The sequence below is a fragment of the Hylobates moloch genome, unplaced genomic scaffold (assembly GCF_009828535.3).
Source record: "Hylobates moloch isolate HMO894 unplaced genomic scaffold, HMol_V3 SCAFFOLD_9, whole genome shotgun sequence".
In the NCBI taxonomy this organism is placed as follows: domain Eukaryota; kingdom Metazoa; phylum Chordata; class Mammalia; order Primates; family Hylobatidae; genus Hylobates; species Hylobates moloch.
The window spans coordinates 1,622,472-1,648,585 of NW_026652284.1; the positions used below are offsets into that span (position 1 = coordinate 1,622,472).

Here is a 26,114-nt window from a genome sequence, read left to right on the forward strand (position 1 = left end):
CCTCCCCTCCCCTCCCCTCCCTTCTCCTCTTTTCCCATCCCTTCCCTTCCCTTCTCCTCCTTTCCCCTCCCCTCCTTTCCCTTCCCCTCACCTGTTTGTCTCTGCTGTGCTGGGGGCCAGGGCAGGGCCGGCCCCTCGCTCTGCTGAGTAAATGGGTGTGGGGGCCGGGCCTGTCTGGGGTCAGGGCAGCCAGGCAGGGTCTCCTGCAGGAGCAGGCATAGTCCCAGGGAGGAGGCAGCTGCCTAGGAAGGCAGTCAAGCAGATGGGGACCCCAGCTGCCCCAAGACCGGCCCGGGGCTGGTCCTCCCTGCATCTGGCCTCTGGGTGGGTGGTGGTGGCTTCCTTGTGACTTTATCCCTCCGACCGGGCAGGTGGTTTTGTGCAGTGTGTGCCTGGGAGGCGCACGGCAGTATGATCGGTCCCTGAGTGTCACGGCAGCATCAGAGGCCGGTTTGGCATCTGGAGTAGCTGCCACTGAGAGAGGCCCAGCCGCCAGGCAGCTGGGAGCACAGGTGTCGGCATCCCACTGGGAGCACGGGTGAGGTGCCTCCCTTCTCTGGGCAAAGTTTCCCCAGATGGTAGCGTAGACGCCGGGAACACAGTTGTACGGACCTCGTGAGGATCTAACACAGCAGTGTGTAAAACCACTCAGCGCCAAGTGTGTCCTTGGGGCACTCAGAGGCGGTTGTGAGTGGCGCAGATGTTATTGGCTTAGTTCTGACAGGGTGGCCCAGGGGTCTCCCCATGGCGTGGCATGGACGGTGGCAGCTCTTGTGGTCATCACTGCTATGGTCTGGAGTGGCCCTGGGCTGTGCATCCAGGTTGTGAATGTGGAGCTGAGCGGCTCCGAATCAGGATCTGGGTTGCTCGTTCAACTCACGAACTTCCCTAGATCCCTGAGTTTTCCTCTAGCCGAGGTCAGGGGCAGCCAAGGGAAGGGTCAGCCAGCTCATCCAGACCTTGCTCTGCAATGAATCTCCAGCCTGGGTTGCTATGAGGCACCCTGGGGAGGACTCAGGACGAGGCCCCTTGAGGCTGAACCTGAGATCTAGGAAACTCGAGGTGGGTCCTAACAGGGCTTGTCACTGAGTGTGGTCCTGGACACGGCCCTGTGGCATCTCGCCCATGGGCACCAGTCCCTGTGGAGCAAGGTCCACGCAGCCCTTTGTTCTGGACGGAGCTGACACTCAGGCCACAGACTCTGACTCCATTCTTCAGAGGCTTCATGGCCTCCACAGGAAGAGAGGCCTGGAGATACCAGGTTGTCTTGGGGCCACAGCTGGCCCTTGGCATGGCCAGGGAGCAGCAAAGCGGTTCGTTAGGACCAGGGCCGACCACCCCAGTGTCGGTGCTCAGAGGTTCTGGGTTCTGCCCTCTTGCTGTCATCCGGTGCAGGCCACATGGCCACCTGGAAAGGCCTGGGTCGTCGTCATATTCCGAGTGTGACCAAGAGTTCAGGGGCCCAGGTACCTTTCTGGGCCCCTCTCAGGGTCTTTGGGAAAGTCCAGAATGAGCTGGGCTGGTGGAGAATTCAGGAGGTGTGGCCAGTTCCCCTCTGTGCTATCAAAAGCAGGGGTCACTGGCGAGAGGGCTGGGTGGCTGGGCGATCAGCCTGAAGGCATTCCTTACCTCCTTGGACCCGGTGAGCCAGTGACCGGCGTAGGCTTTCAAACCTTTCAAACCACTTCTCCAAACGCAGGAGATGCTTCACTTAGAGACATATTTTTTAACTTAAAAAAAAATCTGGGAAAATGTGATCACGAGGTGAGCCCTGGGTCCAATACTGCCTGGGACAGAGCAGCCGTGGAGCCCCGTGTGTGTGCGTCCCTCAGCCCGTGTAACCCGGAAGGCATGCCTCACATCCAGCTGTGGAGCCCCGTGTTGTGTGCACCCCCAGCCCATGCACCCTGGAAGGCATACGTCGCACCCTGCTCCTGGTGGGGCCCGTGCCAGGTGGGCCCAGGCTCCTGGGGACAGTGGCCCAGGACTTGGGATGTTAGAAATAAATTTTGGGTGCCGCAAAAGAAATAGCACTTGACTATAAATTTAATTTTCTCAGCAAGGCAATTTTACCTCTATAGAAGGGTGCATCTTGCAGATGGAGCAATGGTGAGAGCACACCTGAATGAGGGAGGTGGAGGTCTCATTCTAACGCAGCCAGTCCCTACTGCTGTGTGGTTCCCCGTTGGCTAGGGTTGGACCACACAGTCTAAGCTAATTCCGATTGGCTGTTTTAAAGAGAGTAGGAGTATGAGCCGGAGTGGCAGGGTGAATAGTTCGACGGGAAGGATAGTTACAGAACAGGTGACTCAGGATGACTAAAAACAGAGCAGGTGACAAGGATGACTAAGGTCAGAGCAGGTGACCAGGGGTGACTAAGGACAGAGCAGGTGATAGAGGCTAGGAGGAGGTTGTTTACTGAAACTAGGGGCAAGGAGACGTGAAGAACAAGGAAGTTAAACTTTAGAATGAAGAACAAAGAATGGGGATATAAACATACAGATACATTGCTTCTTTGGAGAGGAGCTCAGAACTCATTATACTTAACAATTTACAGGCTAAAACCTTTGAAGAGGAATTTATTATATTCTACAGGAGTGGTACCGCTGGCTTGTGCCTTCTGCAGGGACAAGGAGTGGCTGTGGCCAGGAGGTATTCGGCAGCTGTGCTTCAGCCATGGCCCCAGCTCCAGCTCTTCAAGTTGCTGGCTTCTCTAAGCCTGTCCTGAACTGGCCTGGAGACTGCTGAGTTAATTCTGGAATCTGCACCGTGAAAGTGAAACCTGGACCGTGATATGAGGCTGGTGAGAGGGTGCCCTGCCGTCACCCCCGGCCTTGTGGAAAACTCATTCCAGTGGCCCCTGGTTCTCACTCAGGGACCTGGACCATGCTGTGAGGCTGGTGAGAGGGTGCCCTGCCGTCACCCCCGGCCTTGTGGAAAACTCATTCCAGTGGCCCCTGGTTCTCACTCAGGAACCAAATAGTGATGGGTTTTTTGTTTGTTTGTTTTTTGTTGTTTTGTTTTCGTTGTTTTTTTTTAGACGGAGTCTCGCTCTGTCGCCCAGGCTGGAGTGCAGTGGCGCGATCTCGGCTCACTGCGAACTCCACCTCTCGGGTTCACACCATTCTCCTGCCTCAGCCTCCCAAGTAGCTGGGACTACAGCCGCACACCACCACACTTGGCTAATTTTTTGTATTTTTAGTGGAGACGACGTTTCACTGTGTTAGCCAGGATGGTCTCGATCTCCTGACTTCGTGATCCGCCCGCCTCGGCCTCCCAAAGTGCTGGGATGACAGGCGTGAGCCCCCGCGCCGGGACCAGTAGTGATGTTTTTACCGCTCTGGGCCTAATCGCATGCACCGTTGTCTGTGCTGTGACTTTTCATCATTGTTGTCTGTGTTGTGACTTCTGTAGGAGATTCGTTGGAGAAGGAGCCACACAGCTGTGTGGGACCCGGCACTCCTTCATCACCATCATCTAGGGCCACAGACACCTCCTCTCACAAGTCGCTGGGATATGAAATTAGGGAATAAATGGGAATTTTCAGTGCGATGCAGCTGGCGCTAGGATCCTCCTCAGTGTGACATCTGAGACCTTTTCCCGGCTGAAGCCCTGTCATTCATTCATTCATTCATCCCATGCCAGGCTGGGTGGCTGCCAGAGGCACAATCCGGAACCGCCCCTTGCTAATGGGCGGACCAGTAAAAGCAAAGCAGGCTCACTGTGCAGACTGACGATTGACAGTTCCAGGGTGTGATGGACACAGGTGGCTGCCAGGAAGGAGCCCCCTCAGAAGCAGTGGGTGGGCAGGGCAGGGAAGGCCGTGGGGATGAGTGACTTCCAGATGAGGCTCACAGGACTGTGCCCGGAAGGAGGGGGCAGCAAGGACCCTGTGGGCAGCCGGGGGCACAGCACAGGCTGTGGCTGTAGGCGAGGGTGGTGCCCAGGCATTGACAGAGGGGAGCTCGCTGGATGGGGCAGCGTGGGGTGAGGGTTGGGGGAGGCCCCTCGGGAGCCCCTGGTCATGTTAGTTGCACATTTCATGACTCTTTAAGGAGTTAGTGAGGCCTGGGTGTGACCTATTTCCCGTTCCAATTAAACACGTCATTAGTCCATGTCGTGCTAAACCAGATCACTCGCAAGGAATGGAAAACCCTTGAAATACGTTTTTAAATTAATGAAAGTGAGATACCGACGCCTCTGTGGGAAAAGACCAGACTCCAGGGTCTGCACCCTCAGAGCAATGAGCTGCATCTGTTAGGGGTGACCTGAGGTCCCTGCTTTGAACCAGCTTATTGAAACCAGAAGTCATTTCTCGTCTTCTGTAAGAGCCTGCAGCCCCTGTCAGATGTCAGCCATTCCCCATGTCTTGCTGACACTGTCATTAGGATTCCTATGAGGGCCAGTGGGGAGACAGCTCAGTCTCAGCCCTGCTTCTGACCCCCCCACCACCCCCAAATGCATACTGCTGGCCTTTCCTGGGTTTAATTTTATCTTGCAGTGGTAGAGGTTGTTTTGCTAAAATTATTTCAAAATCTGCCTCGTGGAAAAACGCCCACGTCAGGGTGACCATCTGTGGCAACCGAGAATTCCTTGGAGGCAGCGTCTTCACCTCCCAGCTAAGCGGATGGCACAAGCTGCCAGCCAGACCTCTGTCTGTCCCTGCCCGGAGGCCCCAGCGGCCCCTTCCTCCCGGCACCTCCCTGATCTCTGGAGTCCAGGTTTTTTCCCAAGGTCCTGCCTTTGTATCTAAATGCTGTGTCCTCTCCCCAGACGATCTCCTCCAGGCACTGGCTCTCAGGGGCCATCTCCCCCTGGGCGATGATGTCTCTGATACAGGAACTTATGGGTAATTTGCAAGTTTGCACAGAAAGTGGAGGCCATCTGTTCCTCCTGGGGTGCGCGAGCGGGGCCTCGGGGAGCAGGTGCAGGGCAGGACACAGGAGGAACAGGCACGGCTGGTGGTGTGCAGTGAACAGCAGTGGTCCCACACCAGGTGGTGGCTCCCATGGGACTGTCGAGGCCGGCCCAGCCCTGAACAGGTGGGGTCTGCAGAGGCCTCGTGGGTTGGAGGAGACTTATTCAGAGGGAGTTTTGGTCTTGCTAGAAATTGCATGAGATGAAAGGTGACATTTTAATTCTATCATTGAGGCGTAATCTTTTCAACACACCCCCTGAGGTGTGAGGGAGGCTGTCCCTGTATGATGTGGTCCCCGCTCCTTCAGGCTGGGGCTCCTGGCCAGTTCATCTTTCGTCCTGTGTCTGACTTTCTCTATCATTTATAAAATGACTAAGACAATTTATTTTGTAAAAAAAAAAAAAAAAAAAAAAAAGGCGTTAAGATGATTCTACTTTGTAGAGGGATCCCGAGGGAGCGTCTCCTCTGGGACTGGCCCTGTCCCCCATCTTGTTTTCCCGCTAAACGACCTGTGAGTTCCCAACTCTTGATTTTAGTTCTGACAACTGGAGACTTTATTCCCATACCTTTTTAAAACTTTTTAAAAGGTTTAATTTCAAGGAGATACAATGATACAATTCCTTTTGTGTATTTGGTTACTAAACCTGTCTTGCATCTCAAATGTGATTTAAGAAATCTAACAAAATGCACTGGCCACGTCCTCTCAGTAGGGGGAGGCCAGCGGGCATCTCCCCTCCTCGCCCCTTCTCTGGTGGTCTCACTGATGTCCCCCGGCCCCCAGCCCTCCTTCCTTTCTTTCCCTTGACTTTGTCATCAGACTCCAGGGACGACCCCTGGTACGAGACATCCTGTTGCTGATTTACTTGGTCTCTCATTTGTTTCCGTGTTTGTTCCATTTCTTTCATTGATTCATTCACACTCAGCTGTGGAGACCATCAGCCAGTCTGCGTTTGGCCTGTCTGCCACTGGCTGCAGGGCCCGGGGCAAAGGTCCTCAAGTGCCCTGGACTTCAGTTCCCCTTCCTGGAGAATGAGAGTGGGAGAGCGCCTCCCCTGGGGGGACTTGTGAGGATGAAATGAGCCAGTGCATCCTGGATCTGGACCGTATCTGATACTTAGCAGGTACTTAGTAGCAGGTAGTGAGTGGACACACAGTGCTCCACAACAAAGATGTGTGATAGAGGCGTAGTGGATGCATAATCGAGATGCATAGTAGACACGCAAGGATACATGGCAGAGATACATGGTGGGTATATAGTGGATACAGCAGGTGTCATAGATTTATAACAGATACATAGCAGATATGTGATAGAAACCAGGGGTGCTAATGACAAGTCAGGAATGTCACAGAGGACTGTCTTCTGGGGGTCCTGGGGCCCTTTTCACGAGGAAGGATTGCAGGTGGGGCTTTGGAAAAATTGTCCAGTTTCCATCCCCTGTCTCCTTTCCCTGGTCACCACTCCCACCCAGTGGCAGGTGGAGAAGGTGACTTCCATATTGGGGGCCAGGATCAGGAGCAGTCACATGCCAGAGCGGGTGGGCAGCCCCTGGTGCCTGCCTGGCCCTGCCCCGACCTCCACACCAGTTCAGCCCTGTGTCCTGCCCAGGATGGATGGGTGGGTAATTTAATTTATTCGTTCATTCATTTCCAGGGTCTCGTGTGGGCTTTGTGGCCTAGTACACGTTTTTTATTGCGTTTTTTTTGGTTTTTGTTTTGTTTTGTTTTTGAGATGAAGTCTTGCTCTGCCGCCCAGGCTGGAGTGCAGTGGTGCAATCTCGGCTCACTGCAAGCTCTGTCTCCCAGGTTCACACCATTCTCCTGCCTCAGCCTCCCGAGTAGCTGGGAGTACAGGCAACCGCCACCACGTCCCGCTAATTTTTTGTATTTTTAGTAGAGATGGGGTTTCACCGTGTTAGCCAGGATGGTCTCGATCTCCTGACCTCATAATCTGCCCGCCTCGGCCTCCCAAAGTGCTGGGATTACAGGCATGAGCCACCGTGCTGGCACTCGTTTTTGTTTGTTTTACTTTGTTATGAGTAATGACAGATTTCTAGAAACTTCGTGTATTTTTTTCCCCACTTTATTTCAACTTTGTAGAAAAAGATCTAAAATGCAAGTCTCCTCCCCCCACCCCCAACTCTCCTGCGTCACGGATTGGTTCAGAACCAGGAGGCACAGGGCCCAGAAACCTAGGGGCCGGAGGGGCCTCACCCTTTGGACTCTGACTGTTTTTATATTTTGGCCCCTCCCCCTGGGGAGCGGGCCATGCCTCTCTCTCTCTGTCTGTCTCTCTCTCAAGAGACAGGGTCTTGCTCTGTCGCCCAGGCTGGAGTACAGTGGTACAATCACGGCTCACTGCAGCCAGGTTCAAGCAAGCCTCCCACCTCAGCCTCCCAACTAGCTGGGACTTCAGGCGCGCACCACCACACTTGGCTAATTTTTTATTTTTAGTAGAGTTGGGGGTCTTGATTTGTTACCCAGGCTGGTCTCGAATGCCCCAAGTGATTCTCCCACTTCGCCCTCCCAAAGTGCTGGGATTACAAGCGTGAGCCACCGCACCTGGCTAGACTGTGGGGTTTTTAGGGGGCAAGAATTGTACTCATATCTCTGTTTCCACCAGAGGGTCTTACTGATGGTTAGTGGACAAACAGCAGCTGATGTTCTCACCCGGCCTTGTTCTAAGAGGCCTCCAGAAAGCAAGTCGTAGCCCCAGTGACTGGGAAAGGCTTCCTGGGGAGAGCGGCCGACACAGCTGCCGCAGTAGTAAGGGTTTATTTATCATGACTGATTTATTTATTAGTTCAAGACACAGTTACACAGAGTGTGGGGTGTGCTGCCCGGTGCTAAGCAGCCGGATGGTTCATCAGCAGCCGGCACGTCCGGTGGCGCATGTGCCTCGGGAAGGCCTGGGAGGGGGATGCAGGTGCTCTGCAGGGAAAGCTGCCCCCATCCCAGCCCAAAGAAGCCCCCCAGGCTCCATCAGTCACATGGTCATGCACTTTTCCTCATCAGCACAAACCCTGCTTCCTTGAAGAGAAGCGTGAGGCTGGGCACGGTGGCACGTGTCTGTGGGCCCAGCTACAAGGGAGGATCGCTTGAGCCCACGAGGTCGAGGCTGCAGGGCTATGATTGCAACACTGCACTCCAGCCTGGGCAACAGAGAGAGAAAGAGAGAGAGAGAACTGTCTAGAAGGGAAAACAGGGATAGCAAAGTAGATGGAAGGAAGGGCCTCTGGGGCGGCGGGGTGAGTGCCGGCCGCTCCCCTCTCCACATGCTTCTGTGGTCTCTGGGGGCTGCACCTGAGGCAGCAGTGGGAGGAAAGGGGTGAAGGGCAGCGCGCCCCCATTTAAACACCTCCTGGCCTAGACACCAGCTGTTCACTTGTAATCACTGGTCACCCTGAAGAGATGGGATGGACTCCTGCCCAAAATTTGGCTCAGGTATCCACGCAGACGACAGCACCGCACACAGACAGGAGGGAGCTTCTCACCACATGATGGGGCTTTCTGGGGAGAGCAGGGGAGGGGGGTCTTCCGGGCTGGTCCAGAAAGGTGTTGAGCGCGCCAGTAAGGAGACTGCCTCGGTTTCCACGGTGGCTCTGGGGCAAGGTGGGGTGAGCAGGGGCTGGGGCTTGCAGGATTTGAACTTTCCCTAGGGCCAAAGGAAAGAGCCCAGGCCCTCATCACCTCATTGGGATGTGGGTGGGAGGGGAGCGGATCGTCTCAAACACCACCAGCAGTCGAACATCAAAAATGGGGTCCAGCTCTTGGTTGCGATTTCTTTGGCTGAAGCCTGGACTCCCAGCCCCACGGGCTGAGGGGAGGTTACAGCCGGTGGTTGGATAGATGCCAGTGCTTGCCCCAGAGCTGCGGGGGAAGAAGGCGGCCTGAACCTCAGGGCCTCTGTGTCCAGTTCAGGGGCCAGGACGGCAGCATCAGTCTGCGAGGGGTATGTGTTCTAGAGTGAGGGACAGACGGGATCCCCAGAGGCATCCAGTGGCACGAATGGTGGGAAGAGCCCTAAGAGGGGAGGCTGGGAGGGGATAATCCCAGGTGGCAGGGGATGGCCGTGATGAGGCCCTGGGGTGGAGCCCAGGCAGGGAGCATCCAGGGGAAGCCAGTGTGGGTGGGGACTGGGAGGAGAGAGGGAGGCTGGGCCTGCCCTGGCGAGGGGTGGTCAGAACATCGCTGGGCGCCGAACAGGCAGGACGCAGCAGGCTGGCCTTGGGGCTCACTGCTGCCCCCGGGGCCGAGCACAAAAGGGAGAGCTAGAGGGCGCTTCCTCGCGGGGTGTTGCGGCGTGAGCGGGGACTGGTGAATGTGTGCTGTCTTCAGAGAGAGAAGAGCAGTTTTCGGGGTGAGTAGCCTTTATTCTTCACACGTCATTACACAGCACCCAGGCCTTTTATTCAGGAGGGCGCGGCCGGCCTCACCCCGGCAGCCACCCTGGCTCATTGACCTTGATCTGTGACAGCTCCCCTGTGAGTTCAGACTTCTCAAGGACGCTTGCATAGCGAACATTGTTGAGAAGAGTAACCCCTTATCACAGCACACGTCTGTCGTGCCACGAAGCAATTTCCCATCCCTGTGGCTTTGAAGGCATAAGTCACTGCGTCATGGCCATGCTGTTCCTTCCAAACCTGCTCGTCAGGAGACAGCTCTTGCGCTCTGTACCAGCACTGCAGCCCAGCAGGTGACCCCAGCAGCTGGTTTGTCCCTGCCCCAGGGGTGAGGGCCTGCAGGGTGTTTGTAGACGCAACTCTTGAAAGGCCCTGAGGATGGGGCTTGGTCATGAGGGTGCCCGGGGCCCATCCGGAGTAGAAGTAAGTGCACTAGGCATTTGGCTAAGGGTCACGTTAGGCCTTATTTATTTATTTATTTATTTTTTGAGACAGTCTCACTCTTTTGCCCAGGCTGGAGTGCAGTGGTGTGATCTCAGCTCACTGCAACCTTCGCCTCCCGGGTTCAAGCGATTCTCTTGCCTCGGCCTCCCAAGTAGCTGGGATTACAGGCGCCTTTCACCACACGCAGCTAATTTTTGTATTTTTAGTAGAGACAGGGTTTCACCGTGTTAGCCAGGATGGTCTCGATCTCCTGACCTGGTAATCTGCCCGCCTCGGCCTCCCAGAGTGCTGGGATTACAGGCGTGAGCTGCCACTCCTGGCCAGGTCTTTTTTCAAATAAATGTCTAAGCAAAATGAATTTGGGGTGAAGTAGCCACAGAGCTGTCAGGAGGCGCAGGGTGGCTGTGTGCCCCTGGGAACTGCTGTGGGTGATGACCAGGTGATGCCGGGAAGGTCACTTCAGACACATAGTTGTCATCGTCCGATGAGAATTATTCTCAGATCTCGGGTGGGAGGGGCTGCCCACCAGGCCTGGATGAGGCCCCACACCCCACACACACACGCTGGGCCCACGAGAGGCACCCCCTGAGGATAAGGGGGCTCCTGCGTTTGTGCTCTGTGTGGGAGGCGCCACCTCATTTGCATGTGGCCCTTCCACGTCTCCTGGCCATGCTAGACAGGTCCTCAGGATTGTTGGGAGATGAGGGCCTCGCCCAGGACTTCGATGAGGTGTCCCCCCAGCCCCTTGTGGCTGATGGAGCAGCCTGACATCTCGTGGACACAAAGCCCCCTAGAGCCAGGGAAGGACAGGGCCGGACCCAGAGCCAGGGAAGGACAGGGCCGGACCCAGAGCCAGGGAAGGGAGGTGGAGCTCCAGCCAAGGCATCCAAACATCAAAAGGCAGAACTGAGCTGCTTGGTATTTGAAAAGTTTTTATTAGGAAAAATGCCAAACCGACAGAAGTAGAGAGAATTACATAGTGAAGCCTCGTGCACACCCTACCTGGCTCCTGGCAACCTGCACCCCAGCCGATACCTGTGACTCTCAGCAAGCCCCTCCAGTGGGCGAGGACCTCCACGCATGTCACCAGGCCAGGTGACTCTTCAGCAAGCCCCTCCAGTGGGCGAGGACCTCCACGCGTGTCACCAGTCTAGGTGACTCTTCAGCAAGCCCCTCCGGTGGGCGAGGACCTCTGCGCGTATCTCCAGGCCAAAACAGAAGAAAACGTTAGCACAAGAGTCACTTGACTTCACCAAACACAGCCAGGATTGCAGTTTCTCTGGCTCAGCTGTCTCAATTGTTTAAGAAAGTTCATGCTTTTGAGATCAAAGTTAAAAGAAAGCCTGTGCCTCGCAGGGCCTGCTCTGCCTCCCCCATGTTTCCTCGGGGTTTGAGTCTGTGACCGGGGCACAGAGCACTGTGGTGCGCAGGTCTCTGTCTCGTGATTTGTGTTAACAGTGAGTGCTGCCTACACCAACAGCTGGCTGCCTTCCGTGGCCGTGTGGGCTCCTGTGCGGAGGCCACCCCTTTCCCTGGCCAAGCAACACTGAGACGGGATTGTGTCCTCCCTCTCCTGAGGCAGGTCCTGTTCCAGACCTGCGTTTTTCCCGAACGTCAGGTGTCCTGAGACCCCTCTGTGGATGCGTCTCTCTCCTTCCATGGCCGCACACACTCCCGTGTAGTGCGTGTAGGGGCTCTGTTCCATCTTTTTCAACTATAGACAGAGCTGCGGTGGGAAGCCTTGTGCAGATACCTCCCACTTTACTTTTGTGCTGGGGCCTTTTTGGGATCAGTTCCTAGAAGTAGGGGGCTGGGTGAAAGGCTGATCACCCTCAGACACTGAACCCCTGGAGGAAACACAGGGAGGGCGAGCCCTGCGAGGTGCAGGCCTTCTTTTAACACTGACCTTCAGTTCTCGGGACTGCTGAAATCCCCTCCACCCGGACTGTGCCTCTCGTCCGGCCCCTCGGCAGTGTCAAGGGAGCCCCCAACACCCCAGCAGTGTCCAGGGATTCCCCCCAGGGCAGTGTCGGCAGCCCCCCAACCCCGGCAGTGTCAGGGGAGCCTGCCTCCCTAGGGTGCTGCCAGCCTTAGGCCTGGGCCAGTTGGGGTGGTTGGATGCCTGTTCTGGGGATAGAGAAGTCAGGTAGCCCAGGGCCCACACTCTCAATAGACCTTCAGAGAAAAGGCATCGAGGTAAATGCTGCACTCGAGTCCCTGTGTGATCCCTGGGTGGGGCCATGATCCTCCTGGGCGCTGGTGCAAGTGCGTGGTGAGGCCGTCCTCGCCTGCGGAACCCAGGCCTCTTCGCCTCTGCTCGCTCACCTATTCTCTTCACCTCCTCCAGGAAGCCTACCTAGCCCTCTCCAGGCTGATGGGCGTGGCCCCTTGTCCCTGCAGCCATGCATTGACCTCCGTGGCTCCTGGAGGCCAGGCCACGTACTCATCCCCTCTGGGTGAGTGAGAGGCACAGCCTGGGTGCGTGGGGCCGTGGTGGCTCCGAGGCGCCACCGCTGTGTCCTCTCATGAGTGGGTGCCGTCGGGTCTGTCCTGGGCTGGCTGTGAGGAGGAGGTTGGCCTCGCGCGGCCGTGTGCATGACAGTGGAGACATCGCCAGCCTCCTGCTTGCACAGCCGACGGCAGCCCCTCTCTCTCCAGCCATGTCCCCAGGACTCTTGAGTAGTTGGCCTGGTGGCCGCGAGAGAAGCAGGCCCCGAGTCCCCAGGGCTGTGAGGGAGGCTGTCTGATGTGCCCCTTGGTCACCACCCCCTGCCTGCCTGTCTTGCCTGGGCAGGTGGAGGTGGATGAACTTTCTGCGGCTGCTGTAACAGCGGCCGCCACTGGGGGGCTTAAAGCAACACGCATTTGTTAACTCAGCGGTCTGGAGGGTGCAAGTCCAGATGGATCTCACTGGGCTAAGTCAAGGCGCCAGCAGAGCGGGTTCTTTCTAGAGGCTCCAGGGAGACTCCGTTTCCCGCCTTCTCCAGCGTCTGAAGCCGCCTGCCCCTTGGCGCAGCTCTGAGTCACCCCAACCTCTGCCTCCGTCTCAGGTCACCACCTCTGACACAGCTGCCCCCCGTCCCTCTCGTGAGGACCCCACAATGACGTGGTCCCACCCAGATCATCGAGGAACATCTCCCCATCCCCACGTCCTTCACTTCATCGTCTGCAAAGTCCCGTATGCCATGGAAGGTGACACAGTCTTGGGTCCCGGGACTTGGACGTGGGGCTGTCTGGGTTTTGCACAGCTGACCATGGGTGCTTCCGGATGCTTGGCATTGGAGGTTTCTGTCCTCTGCTGGAAGGATTCCTGGAGTGAGGGCAGCAGAGGGCACCCAGATGGAGGCACTGCCGGACGCACAGGGGCGATGGTCGGGGGGCGCCTGGGAGCCACCTTCCGCTATCTCTAGGGGGTGACCCTTGATCTTGGTGGCCTCAGTTTTCTCATCTTAAAGTGGTGCACACGATACCTGCTCCGTCCTCCTCACTGAATTGTCCTGAGATAGGTGTGGTCGTGAATAGTAAACATGCGGATTACAACCCTAGACAGAGCTCCATTGGACGGTTGAGCAGATGCAGCCAGGTGTGGGTCCGGCTGTGGGCTGAGGGGGTCACACGGGTCCGAGTGGCTACAGCGAGAGTCCATAGGACACGGAGAGCCCTGGCCATGGTGAGGACACGGGGTTGTGGCAGCTCACGCCCACTGCAGTGTCTGGAAGGCGGTGCTGGGTCCACCCCATTTACGGGGTCGGGCTCTCATTCTCCGCATTTTACGGCCCAGCCTGTGGAGGCAGGTGAGGTCCAGGCCATGGACCTGTGGGCCGTGCCACGTCACTCAGATTTTGTGGTGTCGGTGGTGGGAGCTGCCGGGGAAAGCCGTCATCCTGGGGCCAGGCGAGAGAGGGCCAGGGCAGTGGGGTGGACTCCAGAAATGTCCAGTAGCAGAATTGCCAGACTTGGCCGTTGGCTGGGGTGTTGAGGGAGACGTTTCCAGGGACGTCCAGGGTCTCCCAGGCTGGGCAAGCGGAGGAGCCGGCCAGCACGGGCCATTTCATCGGGGCCCTCCCTGGGGGCAGCCAAGGACTTAAAACCAATGGGTCCCAACAAAGAGGATCCCAGAGGCGAGAAACAGAATGACCAGGGCTGAATCTGGCTCCAGCTGGGGCCCCGGGCATGATGAGAGCGGGCAGGACCTTTCTTCCCTCTCTGCAGCTCTGGCACTGGCTTCCTTCACTCAGGCTTCATCCTCGGTCAGGGGGCTCCTGGTCCCGTGGCAGCCCCGTGGCTCCTGGGTCACAGCTTCATGGGGGACACAGAGACTCCTCTGGTACCAAGGTCCCCCAAGTCCCCGGAGTACCTTGAGTCCATTGGGCCCTCGACACCCTTGGGTCACTTGTCCACCCTCACACCATCGCTGCCCCAGGGAATGGGGGGTTTGGATCGGCCTCGGTGACCGTGGGCCTCTGCCTGAAACCCTATGAGTGTGGGTGGGGCGGGCTGGGTCCTGAGGGAGCTGGGAGCAGCGGAGTGAACGGGGCTGGGGTGGGGCTGGTGACAGTGGAGTCCCTGTGGGGGGCAGGGCTGGTGGACAGTAGAGTCCCTGTAGTGGCTGGTGACAGTGGACTCTCTGCGGGGCCAGGGTGGGCCTGGTGGACGGTGTGGTCCTTGAGGGACCGGGCCGGAAGGTAAGGGACTGGAAGCTCACACACGGTCCCCGCGGCCTTCCCCTCAGGTACAAGGCCTGCCATCCTGAGCTCCCCACCCTACCCCGTGCCCGCCCAGGCCAGTTCACACGGCATGGCACAGCAAGGGCTCAGAGTGGAAGGCAGGAGGAAAGTCAGGCCTGCTGTACCCGTGGGTGTTGGTGGCAGGGAAGGCGAGGAGGAGCCGAAGTGGGTGCTGGGAGCTGTGCGGCTGGCTGTGCGTGTTGGGCCTAACTCGGGCTTAGCTGAGGTTACTGAGCCTTCAGGAGGGTGCTGTGGGAAAAGAAGAGGCAGAGAAGGTGTCTTTGGACCACTTAGGGGACGGGGAGGGAACCCCACGGCAACCGTGAAGGTCTGGGGCACAGCCGGGGGGTCCCAGGTTGACAGGGACAGGTAGGGGGGTGCAACACGGAGGCCTGGGGCTGAGCCTCCGAGAAGTGATGGGCAGGATGAGGGGGCCAGAGGGGATCACGCAATGAGGGGTACACCTTGGTGGTCTGGGTGTCACTGGAGAAGCTGGTTGTCAGGACTCAGAGGCGGACAGGGAAGGGCTGGGGTTAGGGAAGAGTGTGTGGCGGGAGTAGGAAGGGAGCCTGGGCCTCTTTCCTGACCGGGGGGACACTGGTTGCCGGGTCCCCTGGCATTGGGAGCTGTCCCCTGCCTGCTGCGCCACGCCTGCCATTGTTGGAGTTCTCCGGTCTGGGCTGGTCTGGATGAGGAACTGGCGGGGCTGCTGCTGGCCTGGACTCAGGACCCTCACCATCCAGCCCACACCCTCAACTCCCCGCCAGCTAGACCCTCTGTCCTGGTGCGGACAGCACCCACATCCTGGCTCCACCCTTGTTTCTTGCCCTTTGACCTACAGCCTCAGGACGTGCAGGAGGTAGGTAGGCACCTGTGGGTCTGGCCTCCTGACCGACCGTCCATGCACCCACCACCAGGCTTCTGGATGTTCACCCATGTGGGAGAGACGGGTGTTGGGGAAGGGACCACAGCTTCCTTTCAGAAGACCCAGGAAGGGCAGTGCCGTGTGCCAGCCTCCTAGTTGGCGCCTTCCTTTCACCTTAGTCGTCTTTGAGGCAGTGTTCCCTCGGGACAAGTCATTTTCATGAATCTGCTGTAGAACATCTCCCAGAGTCCAAGTGTTTCCCAAACTGAGTGAAAATCGCTGCAGAATGTGGTTTCCATCAGCGCTTTTCCCTTTTCCTTCCTTCGCCGCTGCCTGGGTTACAGGGTACGGGTTCCAGGAATCCGCCTGGGGGCAAAAAACAGGCTTTGCTTTGAATCCCCTAAATTGCTCATAAAACACAGTGTTTGAGGTTTATGTGTAGGCATGATCCTTACGTGGGTTAAGCTAAGGCCCCTGCCCCAGTGACACAGAAGCCTCAAATGGCACAGCACACCTTCTGCTTGAAGCAGCTGGCGAGGCGGCCCGTGAACCTCTGCCGTGGTCCATTGCAATGAGGATGAACGAGCCTTGGGTGCAGGGTCAGCCTGGACCCCCTGCTCCGTGAACACCAGCCAGCTGCATGCTGAGGCCCCCCCTCAGTCCAACCCAGAGCCCCCTGCTGAGGTCCCGGCATAGGGGACTATGGGGTGCAGCCGCCACTTGGATCGGAGGTGAATGGGACCCCACACATTTCCTCCTCCCTCGCTGGATGCCTGTAATCATCACAGTACTCAAAAAAGGAAGAAAAAGGTCCTTGAAACTTGCTGGAGTTGCAGTTCCTTTTTTTTTGTTTGGTTGGTTGGTTAGTTGGTTTTCTTTTTTTTGAGACAGAGTCTCGCTCTTGTCGCCCAGGCTGGAGTGCAGTGGCGTGATCTCGGCTCACTGCAACCTCCACCTGCCGGGTTCAAGGGATTCTCCTGCCTCAGCCTCCCAAATTGCTGGGACTACAGGAGCTCGCTACCATGCCTGGCTATTTTTTTTTTTTTTTTTTTTGTATATTTGGTAGAGACCGGGTTTCACCACGCTGGCCAGGCTGGTCTCGAACTCCTGACCTCAGGCGATCCGCCTGCCTCGGCCTCCCAAAGTGCTGGGATTACAGGCGTGAGCCACCGCGCCCGGCCCCGTTTTCTTTACGTTTGTGACTTAGAGTCATCAGTGAAGGAAAGACAGTGGCTTGGCTAGGGCCCGCCCACTGCTGGCCAAGGCTGGCCGGGTCACCCGGATGCCTGCCCCTCCTGCTCTGGAGCCAGGCGCTGCCTGAGGGGCTGCAACCCCAGCCTGGGCCCAGCGGATCCCTCCAGGGTCTCAGTTCTGACTAGCGAGTACCTCGATTCATGAGTATGTTTTTTAATGTAAGGTTTTAACGTAAGGTTTAAAAAGGCAGCCACCCCGTTTCCTCCCCCTAGTCCCGCATTCAGCAGTGATTTGTGGTGACTGTGACGTTCTCTTCGGTGGGCTGCCTGTGGATCACCAAGTATGTGCTCCTGCTGCTTCTACCTGATATCTCCCCATCTTGGGCTTTGAGGGGGGCTCATCCGGGGCATTCATGTTCTCTGCCCGAGTTTGCTCCTGACCCAGGGCAGGTGGAAGCCAGCAGGTGAGGACCAGGGTGTCAGCCAGGAGCTCGGAAGAGGCACGGAGGCAGCATCCGATGGCCTCTTCGTCAGAGGCGACCAGGGCCTCGAGGGAGCTGGGATGGACTTCTCTCATCCTGACATCCTGGAAGGGGGTGCAACCTGCCGGTCTGTGTCCCAGTTGAGTTGGCAACATTTTTTGTCTTTTTTCGTGATGCACGAAGTAGTGGTATTTCTGAGAGCCGATGGCAGCTAGCTGCAGGGGAGAATGCTGGGGGGTGGGCGAGAGTTGGGGCACAGAGGACTCATGGCGCAGAGGCTGTGATCCAGTCCTTGTGGGGGTGACTCCAGGGATGGCAGGTGGGTGGTGTGGCCAAGGAGCAGGGAGGTCAAGGCATTGGTGTTGGGGCAGGGAGAAGGGACCCCAGTGCCCATGCGTTTGAGGGAGGGGAGATGATGGTGTGGCAGTGTAGAGACGGTGGGGGCCCAGCCCACAGCATCCATGCCCTGGGGACTGGGTGCCACCGGTCAAGGGCTCCACGGGGCTGGCTCTGGGGGAGGGAGAGCGGGCGCCATGTTGTGTGTGTGGTGTGTGTGGCACATGGGTGAGGGTATGACCAGGTGCGTTAAGTTTGTGGAAGTGTTCGGAATGCTCAGGAGATAAAAACAGCAGAGGGCTGTGTGCCCCACCCCAGCCTTTCTCGAGGAGGACGCTCCGTCATGGCCTGGGAGGACGTGGAAGGAGGGGCCCCGGGTGCAGGGCAGGTTCGTCTTGTGTGTTGAGGAGGTGCTCTCCAGGGATCTGTGTTAATACAGGTAGCCCAAGCACAGTGTCCAGTTAGGGAAGGAACATTTGAAACAGAAGAGATCACTTATTTTGTTGGAGTATGGTGGACATTAATTCTTTCTTAGAAGAGGTTTTATTTGAAACAATTCACAAAAATAATCGAACAGCAGGTTGACTTTGGAGTTCAGCTCACGAAAGTTAAGCTTATAGAGCAAATAAAATAAGCCAAAGAAAAAGATAAGATGACTGGGCGCGGTGGCTCACACCTGTAATCCCAGCACTTTGGGAGGCCGAGGCGGGTAGATCACGAGGTCAGGAGTTTGAGACCATCCTGGCTAACACGGTGAAATCCAGTCTCTACTAAAAATACAAAAATTAGCCAGGTGTGGTGGTGGACACCTGTAGTCCCAGCTGCTCGGGAGGCTGAAGCAGGAGAATTGCTTGAACCCGGGAGGTGGAGGTTGCAGTGAGCCGAGATTGCGCCACTGCACTCCAGCCTGGGTGACAGAGTGAGACTCCGTCTCAAAAAAAAAAGAAAAAGTAAAAGCTAAGATGCAGCAGGTGGAGCCGCCTGCTGTTGGGGTTTCAGCTTTTCTTTATGGAAAGAATGTTACGGTCTGGGTGCCTCCATTCTCTGATTTCTTTTTCTTTCTTTTTAAATTTGAAACAAAACTCCCTAAAACATGAAATCTGGAGCGTTCAACTCCACGAGTTTTTCAAAGCAAACTGCACCGCGTCACATAGCTGATCCGTGTGTAGCTTGTCCCCTGGGCGCACGGCCACCCCTACACCCCAAGGTGACCCCAGGCGTAACCTGCCCGTCCCCGGCCTTGGTGCCTGCAGATAGTTTTGCTTGTTTTGAGCTTTTGTCTTGGGATCCGGGGCCATCCACCCTGGGTGTGGCCGCTCAGTTGGGCCCCTGTGTGGGGCTTTCCCATGGCGTGGGGTGCGGTTCTGCCGTGTCCGTCCCCACCGCCATTTGCTCTGCTGGCTGAATTCTCCACGTCTTATGTATCCACCCTCATCTTGCGAGGCACCGGGATCCCGGCTTTTGGCCACAGACATCCGAGCGCCTTCTGTTGCCCGTGGCGCGTCCTTCATGTGGGCACACCCGGGAGTGGAGTTTCCAGGAAACAGACGTTTCCCTCGCGTGGCTGCACCAGGTCGCACTCTGCACTGTGTTTCTGCCTCCAGTTATATGGGGTTTTCTGCACCCACAGCCACTCTGGCGCCAGCTGGGTGTCCCGTGTTTCCATTCAGCTCTGACATCAACTACCTGATGTCAGCGCAGACCCCGCAGATGAAGGGCTCATTCCCACAAGCCTGCCCGTACTTGAGAGCCAGCTGCAAGTGCCAGGTGACAACCTGGATTCTGATCAACTGGCTGTGAATCGGGGGTGTCCGTGACCCCTTCCTGAGGCTCGGGTGGGCTAGAATAGCTCCCAGAACTCAGGAAAACACTTTGCTTAGTGTACCCATTTATTAGAAAGGACAGCCACATGGAGGAGCTGCCCGGGCGGCTGAGGTATGGGGGGGTGCAGAGCTTCCGTGCCCTCTCCTGGCACACCACCCTCCAGCACCTTGGTGTATTCACCACCTCAGACACTCTCCAAACCACATCATTGAGGGCTTTTTGTGGAGGCTTCATGACAGGCACAGTTGATTAAACAGCTGGCCACTGCTGATTAACTCAGTCTCTCCTGTCTCCTCTCTGGACTGTGGGCTGTGGGACCGAAAGTTCCAACCCGCTAGGCATTCCTTGGTCCTGCTGAAGACCAGCCGCATCCTGGAGCTGTCTGGGGGCTCCTGGCTCCCTGTCATCTCATTAGCATGCAAAAAGATGCTCTTACCACACTCCAGGATTCCTAGGGTCAGAGGGGCTGCGCACCAGGAAACTGAGACAAAGGCTGAATCTGTGTTGATGGCACAGTCGCTCTGGGTCGTGTGGGAATTCCTGATCCACCTCCTTCCAGCACATGGACTGTCAGAGCCCTGGGTTGTCGCCAGCAGAGCAGATCTGAAAGGCATTAGGCTGTGGCCTCGTGACAGCTGAGGTGAGCTGCTTCTCCGAGGCTCCTGGGTTATTGGGGACCCTCCTTTTAAAGGTGCCTGTTCCAGTCTTTTGCCCCATTTCAAAATTGGGCTGCCGAAGAGCAATGTCATTGGGGGGTCCATCTTTTTTGTTGGTTCATGGGGGCTGTATGTGTTTTAGAGACAAGTGCTTTGATTTTTTGTGTTGCAAACAGCTTCTGTCACTCCGCGGCTCGCCTTCCATTCCATGGATGGTGTCTTCTGATGAACAGAAAGTAAAAGCTTACTTTATAATTAGGGCTTTTGCATCCTGGCTGTGTGTGGGGCCTCTTTCTGGACTGATCTGTCCCCTTCGTTTTTTGCCCCCATGTTGTACTGTCTGATTTCTTCTGCTTTATAATCACCATTGGTAACTTGTGTTACGAGTCTCCAATTTGGGGTTTTTAGTTTTCAGGGTTATCTTGGTTGTTGGCTTTTTACATTTCCATACACATGGCTTGTTAATAAGCCATTTACAGTTGGCTTATTTATTTTCAAAAGCTCAATAAGACATTTGGATTGCATTTGGATTTATCATCAGTATTGGAGATTCGCGTCTTTACAATACTGAGGTTTCTAATCTGTGAACATATCTTTAGGCCTTTGGGGTTTTTTTTGGCTGGGTAGTGGGGGGTGCGGACAGGAGCTCACTCTTGCCTGGGCTGGAGTGCAGTGGCGCGATCATGGCTCACTGCAGCCTTGACCTCCTGGGCTCAAGCAATCTTCCCACCTCAGCCTCCCAAGTAGCTGGGACTACAGGTGTGCTCCACCATGCCCAGCTATTTTGGCATTTTTTTTGTAGAGACAGGGTCTCCCTATGTTGCCCAGGCTGGTCTTGAACTCCTGGGCTCAAGTAATCCTTGTGCCTCAGCCTCCCAAAGTGCTGGGATTACAGGTGCGAGCCACCACGCCCAGCCTTAAATTCTTTCAATAATATTTTGTAGTCTTGTGTGTAGCGGTCATGCATATTTTTTGTTCAAATGATTCCCTGATATTTCAATGCTTATGCTATTTTAAGCCGTATTACTTTTACAGTTTGGTTTTTTATGTTTTTGTTTATAGCAATGTGTAAAGAAGTGTGATTAACTCGTTTGTCTTGGCCTCTCCTGTTCCCCGTAGTTTGTCTGTGGTTGCTCCAGAATCTCTCTGTGCGCCGCCATTTTGTCAGTGACCAGCTGTTTGTTTCTACCTTTCCTTCAGCTGTTCCCTTGTTACCTTGGCACTGTTGATCCTTCCAAAACAGTGTGGGACAGAAGTGGTGACAGCCACATCCTCTCGTGCCTGATTTCGGGGAAAAGCTTTAAGAATTCCGCCATTAAGGGTGCTGTTTGTGGAAATACTGTTTTTCCTTTGTAAATCCTCACCAACAAATTAAAGAGGTTCTATTTTATTCCTAGTTGAAAGTTGTTAATATGAATGGTGTTGCATTTTTTCAGCTGCTTTTTTCCATCATCTATTGACGTGACAGAACTTTTCTCCTTTATTCTGTTCATACGATGAATTCTACGGATTGGCTTTTAATGGTAGACCGATGGCATTCCTGTAGTGCGCCTCATTTGGTCGTGATGCGTTAGCCTTTTTATATTTTGCTTGATTCAGTTTGCTATTATTTTGTTTGTTGTTTTTGCAACTGTATTTATGAGAGAGATTAGCCTATTATTTCCTTCTTTTTTTTTTTTTTTTTGGAGTCTCACTCTGTCACCCAGGCTGGAGTGGAGTGCAGTGGCAGGATCTGGGCTCACTGCAACCTCCTCCTCCCTGGTTCAAGTGATTCTCCTGCCTGAGCCTCCTGAGTAGTTGGGATTACAGGTGTGTGCCACCATGCCCGGTTAATTTTTGTATTTTTAGTAGAGACAGGGTTTCACCATGTTGACCAGGCTGGTCTTGAACACCTGACCTTAGGTCACCCGCCCGCCTTGGCCTCCCAAAGTGCTGGGATTACAGGTGTGAGCCACCATGCCTGGCCGTATCTTCCTTTTGATTGATGCTTTTATCATCATGAAATTTTTTTTTTTTTTTTTTTTTTTTTTTTTCAGAGTCTTGCTCTGTCCCCCAGGCTGGAGTGCAGTGGCGCCATCTCTGCTCACTGCAAGCTCTGCCTCCCGGGTTCATGCCATTCTCCTGCCTCAGCCTCCCAAGTAGCTGGGACTACAGGCGACTGCCACCACGCCCAGCTAATTTTTGTATTTTTAGTGGAGATGGGGTTTCACCGTGTTAGCCAGGATGGTCTCGATCTCCTGACCTCGTGATCCGCCTGCTTCGGCCTCCCAAAGTGCTGAGATTACAGGCGTGAGCCACCGTACCCGCCAAATGTTGCTCTTTAGATGAAAAGTATTATTGTGATTAACATCTGATCTGTATGATGTTAGTGTGACCACACCAGCTCTGTGTGTGTGCGTGTGTGTGTGTGTGTGTGTGTGTGTGTTGTGTGTGTATGTGTGTGTGCGTGTGTGTGTGTGTGTATGAGAGAGAGAGATGAGGGGAGGGAGGGAAGGGGACTTAGTGTTTATATGCTCTATTTTTTCATCCTTTCACTTTCTTTTCTGTATATTTTGGAAATGACTCTTATAAGCAGAAATTAGTTATTTTTAATCTAGTCTGAAAATGACTGTGTTTTAAATGAAGGATTTAGTCCGTTTACATTTAATGTCACGCTGATGCGTTACATCGTAGCTCTGTCATCTTGCTGTTGGTCCTTGTTTGTCCTGTTTGTTCTTTCTTTTGTCCCTCTTGTCTTCTTTTGGTTTAATCAGATGTTTTTATTCTACTTTCCTCCCTTTTATTATTATAGCTTTGTTAAGTAATACTAAATGTTATTTTAATGGCTACCTTAGAAATTATGAGTCACGTCCTTGGAACGTAGCTTAAACTATTTTTACCATTTTCTTCAAAACCTTATAACAGTTTAATTCTTTTTCTTTCTTTCTTTTTTTTTTTTTTTTTTTGAGATGGAGTTTCACTCTTATTGCCCAGGCTAGAGTGCAAGAGCACTATTTTGGCTCACTGCAACCTCCACCTCCCGGGTTCAAGTGATTTGCCTGCCTCAGCTTCCTGAGTAGCTGGGATTACACGTGCCCACCACCATGCCCAACTATTTTTTGTATTTTTAGTAGAGGCAGGGTTTCACCATATTGGCCAGGTTGGTATCGAACTCCTGGCCTCAAGTGATCTGTCTGCCTTGGCCTCCCAAAGTGCTGGGATTACAGGTGTGAGCCACTGTGCCTGGCCTAATTATTATTCTTTCCTTATTGTTAGTTTGTGCTATTATTTTATCAGTCTTATGTGCTGTTATTATCATGCCTGTAAATTCTACATGTATTTCAGACCCACAAACCAAGTGTTGTCTTAGACAGTGGTCCTTCAGATTTACCCCCAGGTTACCCTTCTAGGCATTCTAGTCTTCCTGCAGGACAATGCTTACATGGAGACCGTCTTCCTTCTGCCTGAAGTAGTCCCTTTAGTATTCCTTTCAGCACAGACTTGTAATTAATTCTTTTTATTTTTTTCTTTTTTTTTTTGAGATGGATTTTCACTCTTGTTGCCCAGGCTGGAGTGCAATGGCATGATTTTGGCTCACTGCAACCTCTACCTCCTGGGTTCAAGTGATTCTCCTGGCTCAGCCTCCTGAGTAGCTGGGATTGCAGGTGTGCACCACCACGCCTGGTTGTTTTTTGTTTGTGTGGGAAATGTCTTTGGCATTCTTTCTGGAGGGTGTTCTCCACTCTATGTGGAGTTCTAGGCAGGTAGGGGGTTTCCCTCAACAGGTTTTTGTGTTGGCTTGGGGTGTTTGTCATTTCTGTGGTGAGGGCACCTTCCAGTCTCACTGCCACCCCTGAAAGGCAATGTCTCTGTTTTCTCTGACTCCTGTTAAAAATGTCTTCATCACAACAGCAGCCTTGTGAAGGAGAGAGGAATTGAGAATTTCTCTTAATTGAGGTTGGTAGAGCTTTTTGAATCAGGGACATGATACCTTTTGTCTCTTTTGGAAAATACCAGCCCTTGACTTTTTTTTTTCTTGTTTTCTTTTTCTTTTTTTTTTTTTTTTTTTTTTTTTTTTGAGATGGAGTCTCACTCTTGTTGCCCAGGCTGGAGTGCAATGGCACGATCTCGGCTCACTGCAGTCTCCACCTCCCCGGTTCAAGTGATTCTCCTGCCTCAGCCTCCCGAGTAGCTGGGATTACAGGCACTTGCCACCGTGACCTGCTAATTTTTTTGCATTTATAGTAGAGACAGGGTTTCGCCATGTTGACCAGGCTGGTCTGGAACTCCTGATCATACATCCACCTTGGCCTCCCAAAGTGCGGGGATTACAGGTGTGAGCCACCGTGCCCGGCCAGCCCTTGGCTTTTCAAATATCATCCTGTTCTCTCTCCCCTGGGACCCCCACACTTCACACCTGTATGTCTAATGTGCTCTTTTTTCTGGATTTCTTCTGCCTTGGTTTTTTCCCGCTTTGTGCTTCAATATGGATTTTTTTCTGCTGTTACCTCTTATTTCACTCAGTCTACTCTTAAATCTCCCCTTTAAATTATTAATTTCAATCACTTCATTTTTTACTTTTAGAATTTCCATTTTATTCTTTTTTTTTTTTTTTTCCCAGGATGGCAATGGCATGCTCTCTGTTCACTGCAACCTCCGCCTCCCAGGTTCAAGCAATATTCCTGCCTCAGCCTCCCAAGTAGCTGGGATTACAGACTCACACTACCACGCCTCGCTAATTTTTATGTTTTTATTAGAGACGGAGTTTTGCCACGTTGGCCAGGCTGGTCTCGAACTTCTGACCTTGGGTGATCCGCTTGCCTCAGCCTTCCGAAGTGTTGGGATTACAGGCGTGAGCCACTGCGCCTGGCATCCTAGTTCTCTCTTCTGGGGTGGGAATGTCTATTCTGTGTCCTTCTCACTTGAAAATACTGTCATTACATCCCAAGGGCCCCAGAACCCTTAACTCCTCCCAGTGTGGTGAGGGCAATCTCATTTGAACAAGGCTTGGGGGAGCCTGGAGGCCCATTCCTCCTGAGGCCAGGTTCTTCCCTGGCTGTGGGCCAGCATAACCGAACAAGGCGTACACTTCTGGAATGCTATGGACTGAGTGTGTGTCTCCCCAGAATCCATATGTTGAAGCCCTAACCCCCCAGCATGATGGTGTTTGGAGACGAAGCCTTTGACAGGTAGTTAGAGTCATGGCGGTAGTTAGTTAGGGTCATGGTGGTAGTTAGGATTATGGTGGTAGTTAGGATCATGGTGGTAGTTAAGGTCATGGTGGTAGTTAGGGTCATGGTAGTTAGGGTCACGGCAGTAGTTAGGGTTATAGCAGTAGTTAGGGCCATGGCTGTAGTTAGGATCATGTAGTTAAGGTCATGGTGGTAATTAGTTAGGGTCATGGTGGTAGTTAGGGTCACGGCAGTAGTTAGGGTCATGGTGGTAGTTAGGGTGATGGTTGTAGTTAGGGTCATGGTGGTAGTTAGGGTCACAGTGATAGGGTTATGGTGGTAGGGTCACGGCGATAGGGTCATGGTGGTAGTTAGGGTCATGGTGGTAGTTAGGGTCATGGTAGGTTAGGTAGTATTAGGTTATAGCCGTATTAGGCCATGGCTGTATTAGATCATGGAAGTTAGTTAGGGTCATGGTGGTAGTTAGGGTCACTGTTTTGGTTAGGGTCACGGTGGTAGTTAGGGTCATGGTGGTAGTTAGAGTCACGGGGTAGAACCCTTGTGGTGGGATTTTTGCCCTTTATAGGATGAGAGGATGAGACACGAGAGGTTGCGCTGCGCCCGTGCTCTCTGCACCACGTGAGAACATGGTGAGCATGCGGCCGCCAGCAAGCAAGGAGAGACCCCACCCTGCAGGTGCCATCATCCTGACTCCAGCCTCGGAAACATGAGAAAGTCAATGCCTGTCACTTAAGCCACCCAGTCTGTGGTATTTTGCTGTGGTGGCTGAGCCGACAGAGACAGTTCCGTAGGTCTTGATTGTCCTGGTGGCCCTGTACTCCAGTTTTTGTCTCCAGTGAGATGCCCGGCCCAGCTTTCTGTGTGGCCTCCGAAGGGTCAGCAGACGCCGTGCATGTGTAGGGCTTGGGTGGCGCATCTCTCTGGCAACACCTTCTCTTCTGACGCACTTGTCTGGTCTCGGATGCCTCCAGTGCGGTTTTTGCCTATTTTTCAGCTTTCATCGATTGTTCGTGGGAAGAGGGTTAGACTCCTCGCGTGGCGTCCCTGGCCACATCCTCAGTGCCGCGTCCCCTTGCAGCTCAGTTCCTGGTTCTGAGT

At 54.3% G+C, this 26,114-nt stretch overlaps 1 protein-coding gene across 10 annotated transcripts in view; it reads left to right on the forward strand.

Annotated features, from left to right (window-relative positions):
* PRKCZ (protein kinase C zeta) overlaps positions 1-26,114 on the forward strand; it is a 135,261-nt gene that overhangs the window by 49,208 nt on the left and 59,939 nt on the right. The window contains exon 1 of one of the 10 annotated variants that reach the window (XM_058443618.1): positions 15,203-15,348. The exons of the other annotated variants lie outside the window; for them this stretch is intronic. The gene's annotated coding sequence lies outside the window, so the exon portion shown is untranslated. Of the gene's footprint in view, positions 1-15,202; positions 15,349-26,114 lie in introns of those variants that run through there. 10 annotated transcript variants of the gene reach the window in all.